This window comes from Trachypithecus francoisi, unplaced genomic scaffold (genome assembly GCF_009764315.1).
Source record: "Trachypithecus francoisi isolate TF-2019V2 unplaced genomic scaffold, Tfra_2.0 Lachesis_group11, whole genome shotgun sequence".
NCBI classification, from domain to species: domain Eukaryota; kingdom Metazoa; phylum Chordata; class Mammalia; order Primates; family Cercopithecidae; genus Trachypithecus; species Trachypithecus francoisi.
In genome coordinates, this window is record NW_022681456.1 from 64,417,243 (window position 1) to 64,430,151 (window position 12,909).

The 12,909-nt window shown below is 38.5% G+C and overlaps 1 protein-coding gene across 7 annotated transcripts in view; it reads right to left on the bottom strand.

The window, feature by feature from the left end:
- Positions 1-12,909, bottom strand: part of FRS2 (fibroblast growth factor receptor substrate 2) — a 111,408-nt gene that overhangs the window by 21,622 nt on the left and 76,877 nt on the right. For 4 of the 7 annotated variants that reach the window (XM_033221309.1, XM_033221303.1, XM_033221310.1 and 1 more), the window contains one exon: positions 9,702-9,759. The exons of 2 other annotated variants lie outside the window; for them this stretch is intronic. The gene's annotated coding sequence lies outside the window, so the exon portion shown is untranslated. Of the gene's footprint in view, positions 1-9,663; positions 9,760-12,909 lie in introns of all 7 variants that reach the window. One more of the 7 variants, XM_033221307.1, reaches the window with a different exon arrangement.

A 12,909-nucleotide genomic window follows, 5' to 3' on the forward strand; every position in this document is an offset into this window, starting at 1 on the left:
GGGTCTCACTATGTTGCCCAGGCTGGTCTCCAACTTCTGGGCTCAAGCAATCCTCCCACTTCAGCCTCCCAAAGTGCTGGGATTACAGATGTGAGCCACTGTGCCCAGCCTAAAGCAGCATTTCTTTCTTTCAGACATAGTTGCTTGAATTAAGCTAATAAAAGGTTATGTAGTAGATAAAAATGATTTTTAAGCAACTATCAATATTAAAGAGAAAATTAAACAATGAATTCCTGTCCCTATCCACACACTGAGGCATTTTACCAAGTATTTTCTGAGCACCTATTCTGTGTGTCAGGCACTGAGTTAAGTGTTAGAAATAAAGATAAAGGACACATTCCCTGACTCTAAGGAGCTTACTGTGTAGTGAGAGAGACAGACAAGAAAATGAATATGTGGCAGAATTGCAGACCCATGTGCTGGTGCTATCAGAACATTCAATATAGAGCAGAAGGAAAGACAGAAGCATCAAAAAAGGCTCCCTGGGAAAGCTGGTCCCTACATTGAGTCCTGAAAGATGGATGGGAGTTAGCTAGGGCAGGGGCAATCCAGATCAAGAAGAAAACATGTAAAACCCCCTCAAACCTAAAAGAACATGGCCTCCTCCAGGAGCACCTGGTAGTTCCTTAGAGCTGGAATGTAGGGTGTGCATGGGAAAATATTAGGAGATAGGTAGGAAAGAAGGCACATGGTCATTTCACCAAGGGTCAGTTTGTACTACTGAGGGTAATTCACATTTCCCCTTAAAATCTTACATAAACCACTAATGTCCTACCAGAATACTTTCCCATGGGGGCAGAAAATTGACATTACATTCAAGAATAATTTAACTTAAAATTGTTAAGAATAAAATTAATAGTGTTTTACTGTCTGTCATGTCCAAATTCTAACCTTCAAGGCACAACATCCATCTATAAACATTCCCCCTGATAGCAACTGGACTTGCAGTGTCACCGAACAATGACCTGAACCTCAGATTCTCTCTTCCCTTCTAGACCCAGAAAACTCACACACTTTTAACCCCAAATCTCACAGTGAATCTCAAAGTCCTTTTTAATCATATATTTTGTTTTTTAGGAACAGAAATCCAAGAATATACATAGAGAAAGATTCATTTGTTTGTGTGTATGCGTGTTTGTGTGTGTATGTATACATATAAAACAACACACACACAGATATAAAACAATTTTGTGTGGGTATTTGGCAAATACTAAGAAAGTATTACTAAAATAGTTTGCTAAAAAACTAGCTTTTTTAAAAAAGAAAAAGCTAAAATGGAAGATGATACAAAATACTATCTCCACCTTTAGTAGTGTTGGTCATAACTCAATCCTGGAGTCATCTTGGTACATATCTATAGCAAGAGACACTGGTGATGAAATTTAGACAATTAAATTGGAGCACCCATAATGTCTGCCCTAAGATATGTGCAAACCCAGCAGATGAGTCACTCAGTCTTAGCTAATTAACAAGGTAATCAGTACCAAGGGCAACAATCCTAGTACACACACACCCACACACACAAAAATCAACCTTCAGAACTCTCAAAGAAACTCTTAGTTTAGGCCGGGTGCGGTGGCTCAAGCCTGCAATCCCAGCACTTTGGGAGGCCGAGACGGGCGGATCACGAGGTCAGGAGATGGAGACCATCCTGGCTAACACGGTGAAACCCCGTCTCTACTAAAAAAATACAAAAAACTAGCCGGGAGAGGTGGCGGGCGCCTGTAGTCCCAGTTACTCGGGAGGCTGAGGCAGGAGAAAGACGTAAACCTGGGAGGCGGAGCTTGCAGTGAGCTGAGATCCGGCCACTGCACTCCAGCCTGGGCAATAGAGCGAGACTCCATCTCAAAAAAAAAAAAAAAGAAACTCTTAGTTTAGTGCCTTATACTGCAGTATAAAAATATATACAGGGAAATCAAATACCATCCTCTAGCAACATCAAAAGGATGAGCATTCTGTATGAGCAATCCCATAGCTCTCTCCACCAAAAATTCACAGATCACACCATAGAAAGCAAAGGTGTGTGCTTTTAAGGCAGCAGTAAGAAAGTAGAGGCACTCTCTAGAAAACGATTATCATTAACTCTGAAAATCTGAATGAATAGATTTGATCTCATAGAGTTAGAGCATTCAGTTTTCTGTAAACATTGTAGATCAAAATTCCATGTTTTTATTCTTTAGCTCAGTGATAATTTCTATGTATTAATCTTACAACTGTGTCAAATTAATAAAGGGTCACTTAACCTTCATAATAAACCTCTAGTTTAGAAATTTATTAATAAACAGTAATCCCTTAGCAGGGACAGAACTCTAGCGTAATAAATACTTAACTTATGAAAAACACATATCATACAAAATCTTTAACCCAATATCCATTTACTAAAAAATACTGTGAAATTCAAAGGAATTGTTATTTCCCAAATAAATGCCAAATTGTTCTTAATGTAATCACTGAGTAACTTAAAATCAATTCAGTTTTTTCTATTACACTCATGTTTATAGGCAATGAAGTTTTTACTAAACTGAGCAACTATAGGAGGTAAAACCACAAGTATGAATTTTACAATATTTTCCTTAATATGGTATACCTAACGGTTCTTAAAAAGCATTTGGCTTTATGGCTTTATTTTTTTAAATAACAAAATTTAAAGGCAAGTCACTCTAATTTCAAGCTTCATGTTAAATATACAAACTAATATTATTCAAACCATAAACATCAATAAAACACTAAAAGACATGTAAGAAAATCCCTAGGCATCTTCACTTTTTATATATAATACCTTTAACCTATAACTAAATAAACACTAATGATGGATAACAGAAAAGTAAATAAAAGCTGGTCACGGAGGCTCACGCCTGTAATTCCAGCACTTTGGTCAAGGCAGGCAGATCACTTGAGGTCAGAAGTTCAAGACCAGTCTGACCAACATAATTAAACCCCGTCTCCATACAAAAATGAGCCAGGTGCGACGGTACATGCCTGTAGTCCCGGCTACTCAGGGGGCTGAGACGTGTGAATCGCTTGACCCTGGGAGGCGGAGGCTGCAGTGAGCTGAGATCACGCCACTGCACTCTAGGCTTGGTAACAGAGCAAGACAAAAAGAAAGGAAAGGAAGGGGAAGGGAAAGGGGAAGGGGAAGGGAAAGGGAAAGGGAAAGGAAAAGGGAAAGGGAAAGGGAAAGGGAAAGGGAAGAGAAAAGAAGAAGAGGTAAATTAAAAGGTATTTTTCAAAACTGTATATAGAAATGTGTAAGTACAATTTACTGTAAATCTGTACTTCCAAACTCAGGTGGATATGATGTTACCAGACTAATATTAAAAGCCTAAATATGGGCCAGGTGTGGTGGCTTACACCTGCAATCCCAGCACTTTGGAAGACTGAGGCAGGAGGACTGCTTGATGCCAGGACTTTGAGACCAGCCTGTACAACAAAGCAAGACATCATCTCTAATTTTTTTTAAAGTCTAATATTGACTATGTGTACATGAAATGTGTATACCATGTGTACACATGGTACACATACACACTGATCAAAAGAAGCTATGCCAAAATGCCAAGCAACTCTAACCCCCCAAAACAGTTTCACAAATAGCTCATTTAAATGTTTCTGCATTTAAATCAACCTAAAATATTGATAAATATACTCTCAAAGAAAACTAAATTTGCCTATTTATTCTCTACTTCTAGAGCAGTGCATTCAAAGTAACTGTTACAATCTAACACACCTGATTCAAGTATCCCACTAATAAAAATGTTTGTTCTGTACAGTCATCCCTTGGTGTATCTGGGTATTGGTTCCAGGGCCTCTGTATGGACCAAAACACGTGCACACTCAAGTGCCACAGTCGTCCCTGTGGAATCTGTGTATATGAAAAGTCAGCCCTTTGTATATCGAAATTTTGCATCCCACAAATACTTTCTGGTTGACAAAATCCACCTATAAGTGGAGCCATATGGTTCAAACCCTCTGTTGTTAAAGGGTCAATTGTATATACGTTTTGTAACATGCCCCCTCACGAAATGCCAACAACAAAAAGTTTACCAGAAAAGTTTGCATCAGAGCACATCTATCCCTGTGATTAACTTTTATAGAGCTCTTAAAATAAGTATTGTTCAAAAACTATTTAATGACAAAGACAAAATGTTCATGATATAAAATTAAGTATAAGAAAAAAGGGCTGGGCGCAGTGGCTCATGCCTGTAATCCAGCACTTTGGGAGGCCAAGGCAGGCAGATCACCTGAGGTTAGGAGTTTGAGACCAGCCTGGTCAACATGATGAAACCCCATCTCTACTAAAAACATAAAAATTAGCCAGGGGTGGTGGCACATGCCTGTAATCCCAGCTACTCAAGAGGCTGAGGTAGGAGTATTGTTTGAGCCTGGCAGGCAGAGGTTGCAGTGAGCTGAGTTCACGCCACTGCACTCCAGTCTGGGCAACAGAGCAAGAGCAAGACTCCATCTCAAAAAAAAAAAAAAAAAAAAAAAAGAGAAGAAAAAAGGTAAAAAACTATTATTAAAAAAAATAAAGCTGGGCCAAGCATGTGGTTCACACCTATAATCCCAGCACTTTAGGAGGCCGAGTAGGGAGGACTGCCTGAGCCTGGGAATTCAAGATCAGCCTGGGCAATTTAGTGAGACCCTGTCTCTACAAAAAAATAAATAAAATAAAATAAAATAGCAGGGCATGGTGGCAAATGCCTGTAATCCCAGCTACCAGGGAGGCTGAGGTGGGAGGATCGCTTGAGCCCAGGAGGCCAACAGTGCAGTGAGCTGTGATCATGCCACTGCACTCTAGCCTGGGCAACAGAGTGAGATACTGTCTCAAAACAATAACAACCCCACTAGATGCAATATGTATCCCTAGGTTGGATCCTGGAACAGAAAAAGAACATTAGTAGAAAAACAGAAGAAATGTAAATACTCTGTGGTTCAGTTAATAGTATTGTACTAGTATTAATTTCTTAGTTTTGACAAATATGCCACAGTTACATAAGATGTTAACACTAGGGGAAGCTAGGTGAAGGGCATATGGGAACTATCTTTACAACTTAACATTCTAAAGTTATTCTAAAAAATTTTATTTTAAAAGTTGCTCTTCACATCCAGTAGCAAACTTGAGAGGATTTGCATTTTTAAAAAATAACATTTTACACCTATTTTTCTCTCCCCTACCTCCACATAAAATACATAAACCCACAAAAAAAAAAAAAAAAAAAAACTAGATGAACACACCCTAAAATGTTAACACTGATTAATTTGGTGGTAGAATGAAAAGGATTTTTTCTTTTTATGTTTTCTAGTGTGTGAATTGCTTTTATAATCAATGAATTATTAACTAAAGAAAATACAAATCAATACTTACTGACGAGTTCTTTAGAAACAAAAGCTGTAAGTGTCTAAGCAAGCCCAAAGGCAGACTACATACAAAACACGTTTGGGCAGACTGTGAAGAACACAGTGGCCAAGGGAAACTGCCAGGAGCATTTAAGTAGGGAAACTCTAATTAGTAAATGCTGGAAACCTGCCAACAAGCAGAACTTAACATCTACTCTCAGGTTAAAGTGCCTGAGGCCAACAAGCTATGCTCAAAATTCACATCTTAGGGGAATGAAATGTCTTGAAAAGCACCCAATACTAAGAATTCACGGAGATACACAGCCTGGGTTTACTTCAAACACAAATAATGCAGCTGGACACCTGGTACACAACTGCCCACTAAGAACTCCTAGAGACAGTCTTCAGTACCACAATATGTTTCCAAAGTTTTTCTTCCCTACTTCTTTCCTAACATCTTCCTACTACCTACACCCATTCCTTAGCCCTAAGGTCTAAAAATGGCACCCTGGTGCCATCTAGCAACATGGGTAGAATTATACAGTTCTAGAGACCACTGAAATTACAGAATCAAATTCAATTTCAGATATGTAACAGATGCCTCCCACAAGCCTTTTTTTTTTTCCTGATGCTTTTAAGGAAAACTATGTTCTAGTAACTCCATTAAGCCATAAGAAGTGAAAATTTAATCAACAATAAATATTCTCCAATCAAAATTTAAGGGTACAATCATATTGTCCCTTAAAGAAAGTGCTAGTGGAATCAGATTACATTTTGATAAGAAATTTCTTCTAAGCTGTAATCAGCATAACTTACATATGTTAGGTTGCAAGCTCCTAAAATAACTCTAAGTGGGCCAGGCGCGGTGGCTCATGCCTATAATCCCAGAACTTTGGGAGGCCGAGGCAGGTGGATCAGGAGGTGAGCCGTTCAAGACCATCCTGGCCAACACAGTGAAACCCTATCTCTAATGAAAATACAAAAAATTAGCAGGGTGTGGTGGCAGGCGCCTGTAATCCCAGCTATTCGGGAGGCTGAGGCAGGAGAGTCTTGTGTACCTGGGAGGCAGAGGCTGCAGTGAGCTGAGATCGTGCCACTGTACTCCAGCCTGGGCAACAGAGTGAGACTGAGATTCCGTCTCAAAAAAAAAAAAAAAAAAAAATCACTCTAAGTGGCCTGTTCTGAGTTTTGTGTTGTTTTTTTAAAAAAATTTGTAATTGTTTGTTTATGGGACACTCATTCTCAGCAGAAAGTATAGTAAGTCCTAGAATCACCACTTAATAAACATTTATATGCATTCCTTTTTACTTTTTTTTTTTGGTTGTTGAGATGAAGTCTCACTCTGACACCCAGGCTGTAGCGCAATGGCACGATCTTGGCTCACTGCAACCTCCACCTCCGGGGTTCAGGCAATTCCCCTGCCTCAGCCTCCTGAGTAGCTAGAATTACAGGTGTGCACCACCATGCCCAGCTAAGTTTTGTATTTTTAGTAGAGACAGGATTTCACCATGTTGTCCAGGCTGATCTCGAACTGCTGTGCTCGGGTGATCTGCCCACCTCGGCTTCCCACAGTTTACTCTTTTGAATCCTTGTGGACTCTGTAACAAGGTATCTAGGATTAACTCAATGACGTACAAAGAAAGACACTACACTCAGAGGCAAAGGGGTTTTGTAAGTTAAAGTACCTGGCCTTTACTTCATGAGTTCTGTAACAGTGATTTTAAGCATCAGAAGCCTTTGTTTCTTACTTTCCAGTTCTTGGTTGTGTTTAAGACAGTAGAGGTTACCTACCAAAAAAGTGATCCTCAGGTATGGTGGCCACTGTACTATTATTGTTGTTACTTTGAAAATTAATAGACATATATCCTGTTTTTCATCATAGCTGAGACATGATGGATTTTAAGACTGATATTTTATATACCACTGAGAAAGAAAAAAAGTCAATTTAACTATAATATGCCACTAATTGTAAGACACACCCAAATTTTAGTGAATAAAATTGGGAAATGTCTCTTAGGATCAGTAAAATATGTCATACAGTCAATGAAAGAACTATCAACACATTACAAATAACAGAAATGCAAAGTTGTTTGGACTGTCTTTTCTTTGCTCCTTCCCAGATGGTGAAGATAGTTACAATCAAGTGGTAGGATTTCAGAGCATCCAAGACTGATGTGATGTTCTTTTAAGCCCTTGCTAAATATTGATCTAAAAAACAATCTCATAATGCAGACTGCTGGGAACTATTTTCTCCATTTTTCAATGGGGGAAATGAAGGTGAATAAATTAATCAAAATTTTACTAGAAGTCAAATTTAGAATGTTCAGTTTTCCGCTCTACTACATTAACAAAGACAATATGCATCCTTCCTCTAAAGGTTTCATGGTTTGCTTTCCTTCAGATTTACCTGGATCTTAATTTAAACATGTACCAATCATCCATGGTGAAGGTAATTCTGAAGAGCCACATTCATAATTACACTTGAGCTCATCCCTCTGAAAACAACTACAATAACATATAATTTGGTAGTTTTGTTTGTTTGTTTGTTTGTTTGAAGACAGGCTCTTGCTCCATTGCCCAGGCTGGAGTGTAGTGGGGCAATCAAAGCTCACTGCAGCCTTAACCTTTTGGACTCAAGTGATCCTCCCACCTCAGCCTCCCAAAGTAGTTTGGATTATACAGGCGTGCACCACCACACGCAGCTAATTTTTAAAATGTTTTGTAGAGACATGGTCTAGCAATGTTGCCCAGGGGGTCTAGAACTCCTGGCCCCACGCAATACTCCCGCCTCGGCCTCCCAAAGTGCTGGGATTTGAAAGCAACTTTGAGAATATTTCTTTCTTCTTTTTCTTCTTTTTTTTTTTTTTAAAGACAAATGTGAAGAAAACAAATCTCAACAAAAAACAGCTGAAATTTCTAAGAAGATGTCTTATTCCATCATACTCTCAAAATGTTTCTTCACCAATACTGGCTGAAAAGCTGTGTACTTTTAATCTTTTTAAAAAGATTTTGAATAATCTTTAAAAAGTCTTTGAACTTAATTCAACAGTTAGCTACAAATACTACTGGTTTCCTATAATTATGTACATAAAATACTCATGTTGAAGCCTTATAGTTTTAAATTTTCCACACGTAAATTACAAAATTGAATTCCCAGAAATGATTCATCCTTCTAAATAGAAAGTACAGTATGGCTCAGGTGAGGTTTTAATTCTCATATAATTGACAAATGGCATACAATATCTCTGCTATCTCAATGTACTTTAAACACTACATTAGAATTTAAAATGAAAGGCTTTGGTGGTTTTGGCTTGAGACAGGTCTTGCTCCATCGCCCAGGCTGGCAATATTGGAGATAATGTCTTCTAGAGAAATGTAGAATGCTAAAAACAAAGCCTTTCATTTTAGACTTAGTGAAAATATGTACTTGAACACTAGAGAGATCTGAGTTCTTACTTAACCTCTCTGAATCTATATTTCCTCACAGGTTAAGTTAAAAATACTTCCTACCAACATTCCCTACACTTTATATGGTTTTTGCAGGTTCGGAAGTGGTTGTTGCATGCAATAACCACGAGGACTGAATGAAGTTACTAAACAATGAAGATGGGGAAAAAAAGGATGGATTAGAGTGATACTTAAGCGCTAGCCTTAATAACACCTGATGATTGGTTAGATTGGGAAGGAAAGCAGAAGTCAAGGAAAATACTCACATTTTCAGTTGAGGTTGATAGTACATACATTGAGCCAGGGAACATAGGAAGGACACAAGGTTTAGAAAAACATATAAGCTCAGTTTTGAATTGTACTTTGATGTCTGTGAGACATCCAAATGGAGATGCTCAACAGACAAACAGAAATATAGGTGTGGAGATGGGAGAGAGATTTGGTAGTCATCAGCTTACAGATCCAAGCATAGGGACAGATGAGACTGCCCAGTGCGAAGAAAAGTAAGACCTGCAGCAGCTCAGAAACACCAACATTTAAAGGAATTGTGAAAAAAGAAGAGTGAAAAAAAGCCCACAAGGAGACTGGACATTTACTCTCCAAGAAACAAGAGGAAAACCCCCAAGAGTGTGGTATCACAGAAGCCTAGGGGAAGACTGAGGCAAGGTGAGATGGGATTGAAAGAACATTGTCAAATCAATAAGGTAAGCCTGTAGAAACCAGTGTGGAGAAGAAAATATTTAGCAATATGGAAGAGCAGAACAGAGACAGACAACGGTCTTCAAATTTCCATCTTATGGAATAATAGGCTTGATTTGCTCCTGAAATAGGAGACGGACCAAACGACAGAAGTCTATGCAAATGGAACAAAGTTCTATCTACCCAACAAAGAACTGAATTCCCTTTAAATGCTGAGTTACCAATCGCGGACAGTGTTTCAGTCGAGTCCATTATTGGTTAAGAAGTGTGATGTTGTCTCTAAAAACAAAATGAATTAAATACACAAAATTAACAACAACAAAGTTAGATGTGATGATTTGAGTTTTCTTTCAATTGAAATAAATTTCAAGGACTAAACTAAATCTGAACTACTTTACATTAAAGGGAACAAAAGGACACAACAAAACAGCTTTAAAATACTTAAGAAATATAAAGCCTATTTCTTAACTTATTATTTCTGAAGTTATATTATATTCAATTAACTCTAAGTAAAACACATAAAAAAGATAAAAAGTATTTTTAACTTTGTAAGTCCAAAGTAAAACATTTAATATGATATAAAACCTCTGAAGTCTTCACTAAATTTTATGGTTGATTTTTAGCTGTACTAATTCTGTTTAATATCATTAAAATCTACCCAACTGAGTTTTCATAATTTTCTACTACTAAATATGTTCTTCATTTCTCTCTTTGCTATATTTTTAAACCTGAAGCACATACATGTATTTGTTTGTTTTAAGGTAGGGCTTAAAGTTATCTGCAATGCTGTATATTTTCCATTTGACCCTCCAAAGCCACTCTCTAATCTTCTCTACTCTACTCTACTCTGCGCCCTAGGAGCCTCACCTGCGTGGAGGCACCAGCAGACCAGACTGGCTGTGGTTCCCTTCCTTACGGAGGTTCTTCTAGTAATGGCCCCTGTTAGGCAGCTCTCTCACATACTTATAGCTCTTGCTGATTCAGGTAATCACTTCCTCTCTCTTTCCCTTTTTAGACACCTAGGCGTGTTAAGAGCTATTCCTAGCAGCCCGGTGTTCCTAGCAAACCTGGCTAATATCACATGCTGATTTCCCTTAACCTGCCCATAATGTGTAAATAATCCCTTTATTAAATTCTTTTCCATTACAGGGTTCCTGCCAGAACCCTGACTTAAAGCAGTTGTTATTGATGTTTTCAATACAGTAATTATATATTACACTATAATCAGTGGAAAAGATACCTTATGAGAAAAGAGCCACGATCACCAGCTTTTACATTTCTTAGTCAAACCAACTAAACTCCTAAGAATCGAAAATAAAAATTACCAACCTAAAAATGTTTGAGAGAAGGAATTACTTATTTTATTAAGATTAATATCCAAAAATCTTGCAGTCACCCTTCACCTTACTCTCTCACATCCCATATCCAATTTCATCAATCCTTTCAGATCTATCTTCAAAATATACCCAAGTTCAACCACTGCTTAACATTTCCACTATTTCTTCTCTGGTCCAAGTTACCAACATTTCTTTATGAATTTTTCCCAACTGCATTCTAATTGGTCTTTGCCTCTGATTGTCCTGCTCTAGTCTTTTCTCACCAGAGCAACCAGATTAATTCTGTTAAAAAGTATTAATACAGGAGCTTGGTGCAGTGGCTTACACCTGTAATTCCAGCAACTTGGGAGGCTGTGGTGGGTGGATCACTTGAGGCCAGGAGTTTAAGACCAGCCTGGGCAACAGCACAAGAAACCATCTCTAAAAATTAAAAAAAAAACTTAGCCAGATGTGGTGGTATGCACCTGTAGTCCTAGCTACTTATTAGGAGGCTGAGATGGAAGGATCCCTTGAGCCCAGAAGTCGGAGGCTGCAGTGAGCCATGACTGCGCCATTGTACTCTAGCCTGGGTGAGAAAACAAGATCCCGACTCAAAAAAAAAAAAAAGTATTAATGGATATTTTTCTGAAAATGGTAAAAATCATGACTCTCAAAAAACAGTAAAACAAACATTATGTCAAAGATATAATTTAACTCATTAATAATAGAATTAGTAAGTCGTTACAACTGGTTCAGAGGAACATTCCAGCAACTACACATACATAGGGAATAAGGAGTTCTGAAAGAAATTTACAAATAGATGCAAAACAGGTATATTCACAGGTAATATCAACTGCATTCTACTGGGGATAATTTATATTTATTTTCATGAATAAGATTTACTTGCATTTTCTACTTTATTGTGGTAAAATACACATAAAATTTACCATCTTAACTATCCATCATCCATCTCTGTAACTCTTTTTTTCTTTTTGAGACAGGGTCTCACTCTGTCAACTAGGCGGGAGGGCAGTGATGTGACCATAGCTCACTGCAGCCTTGACATCCTGCGCTCAAGGGATTCTCCCTTCTCAGCCTCTCAATTAGCTAGGACCACTGGCAAATCCCACCATGTGCGGTTAACTTTTTAATGTTTTGTAGAGGCAAGGTCTCACTATGCTGCCTAGGCTTCTTTTCATCTTGTAAAACTGAAACTCCACAGCCGTTAAACAGTAACTCCCTCCTCCTCCCACCCCCTGACAACCACCATTCTACTTTCTCTCTAATTTTGACTATACTACCTCCTTCACATAAGTAGAATCACATAGCATTTGTCTTCGTGTGACTGGCTTATTTCACTTAGTGTAATGTCTTCAAGGTTCATCCATGATGTAGCATATTACAGAATTTCCTTCCTTTTTAAGGCCGAAGGCTATTCCACTGCATCTATATACCACATTTTACTTACCCATTCATCTGTCAATGAACACTTGGGTTGCTTCCACCTTTCGGCTACTGTGTACAAATAGATACGGGTGTACAAATACCTTAAGACCCTGCCTTCGGTTCTTTTGGATATACTCAGAAGTTGAATTGCTGCATCATATGGTAATTCTGTTTTTAATTTTTTGAGGACCACAAAACTGTACCATTTTATATTCTCAACAACAGTGCATAAGGTTTCCAATTTTTCCACGTCCTCACCAACATTTGTTACTATTTTTTAAAAAAATAGTAGCCATCTGTGGCCAGGTGCAGTGGCTCACACCCGTAATCCCAGCACTTTGGGAGGCCGAAGCAGGCGAATCTTGAGGCCAGGAGTTTGAGACGAGCCTGGACTACAGGGTAAAACCCCATCTCTACTAAAAATACAAAAATTAACCAGGCATGGTGGCACATGCCTGTAATCCCAGCACTTTGGGAGGCCAAGGTGAGTGGATCACTTGAGGCCAGGAGTTTGAGACCAGCCTGGGTAACACAGCGAAACCCTGTCTCTACTAAAAACACAAAAATTAGCCAGGTGTGGTGGTGCACACCTATAGTCCCAGCTACTTGGGAGGCTGAGATGTAAGAATCACTTGAATCTGGGAGGCGGAAGTTGCAGTGAGCTGAG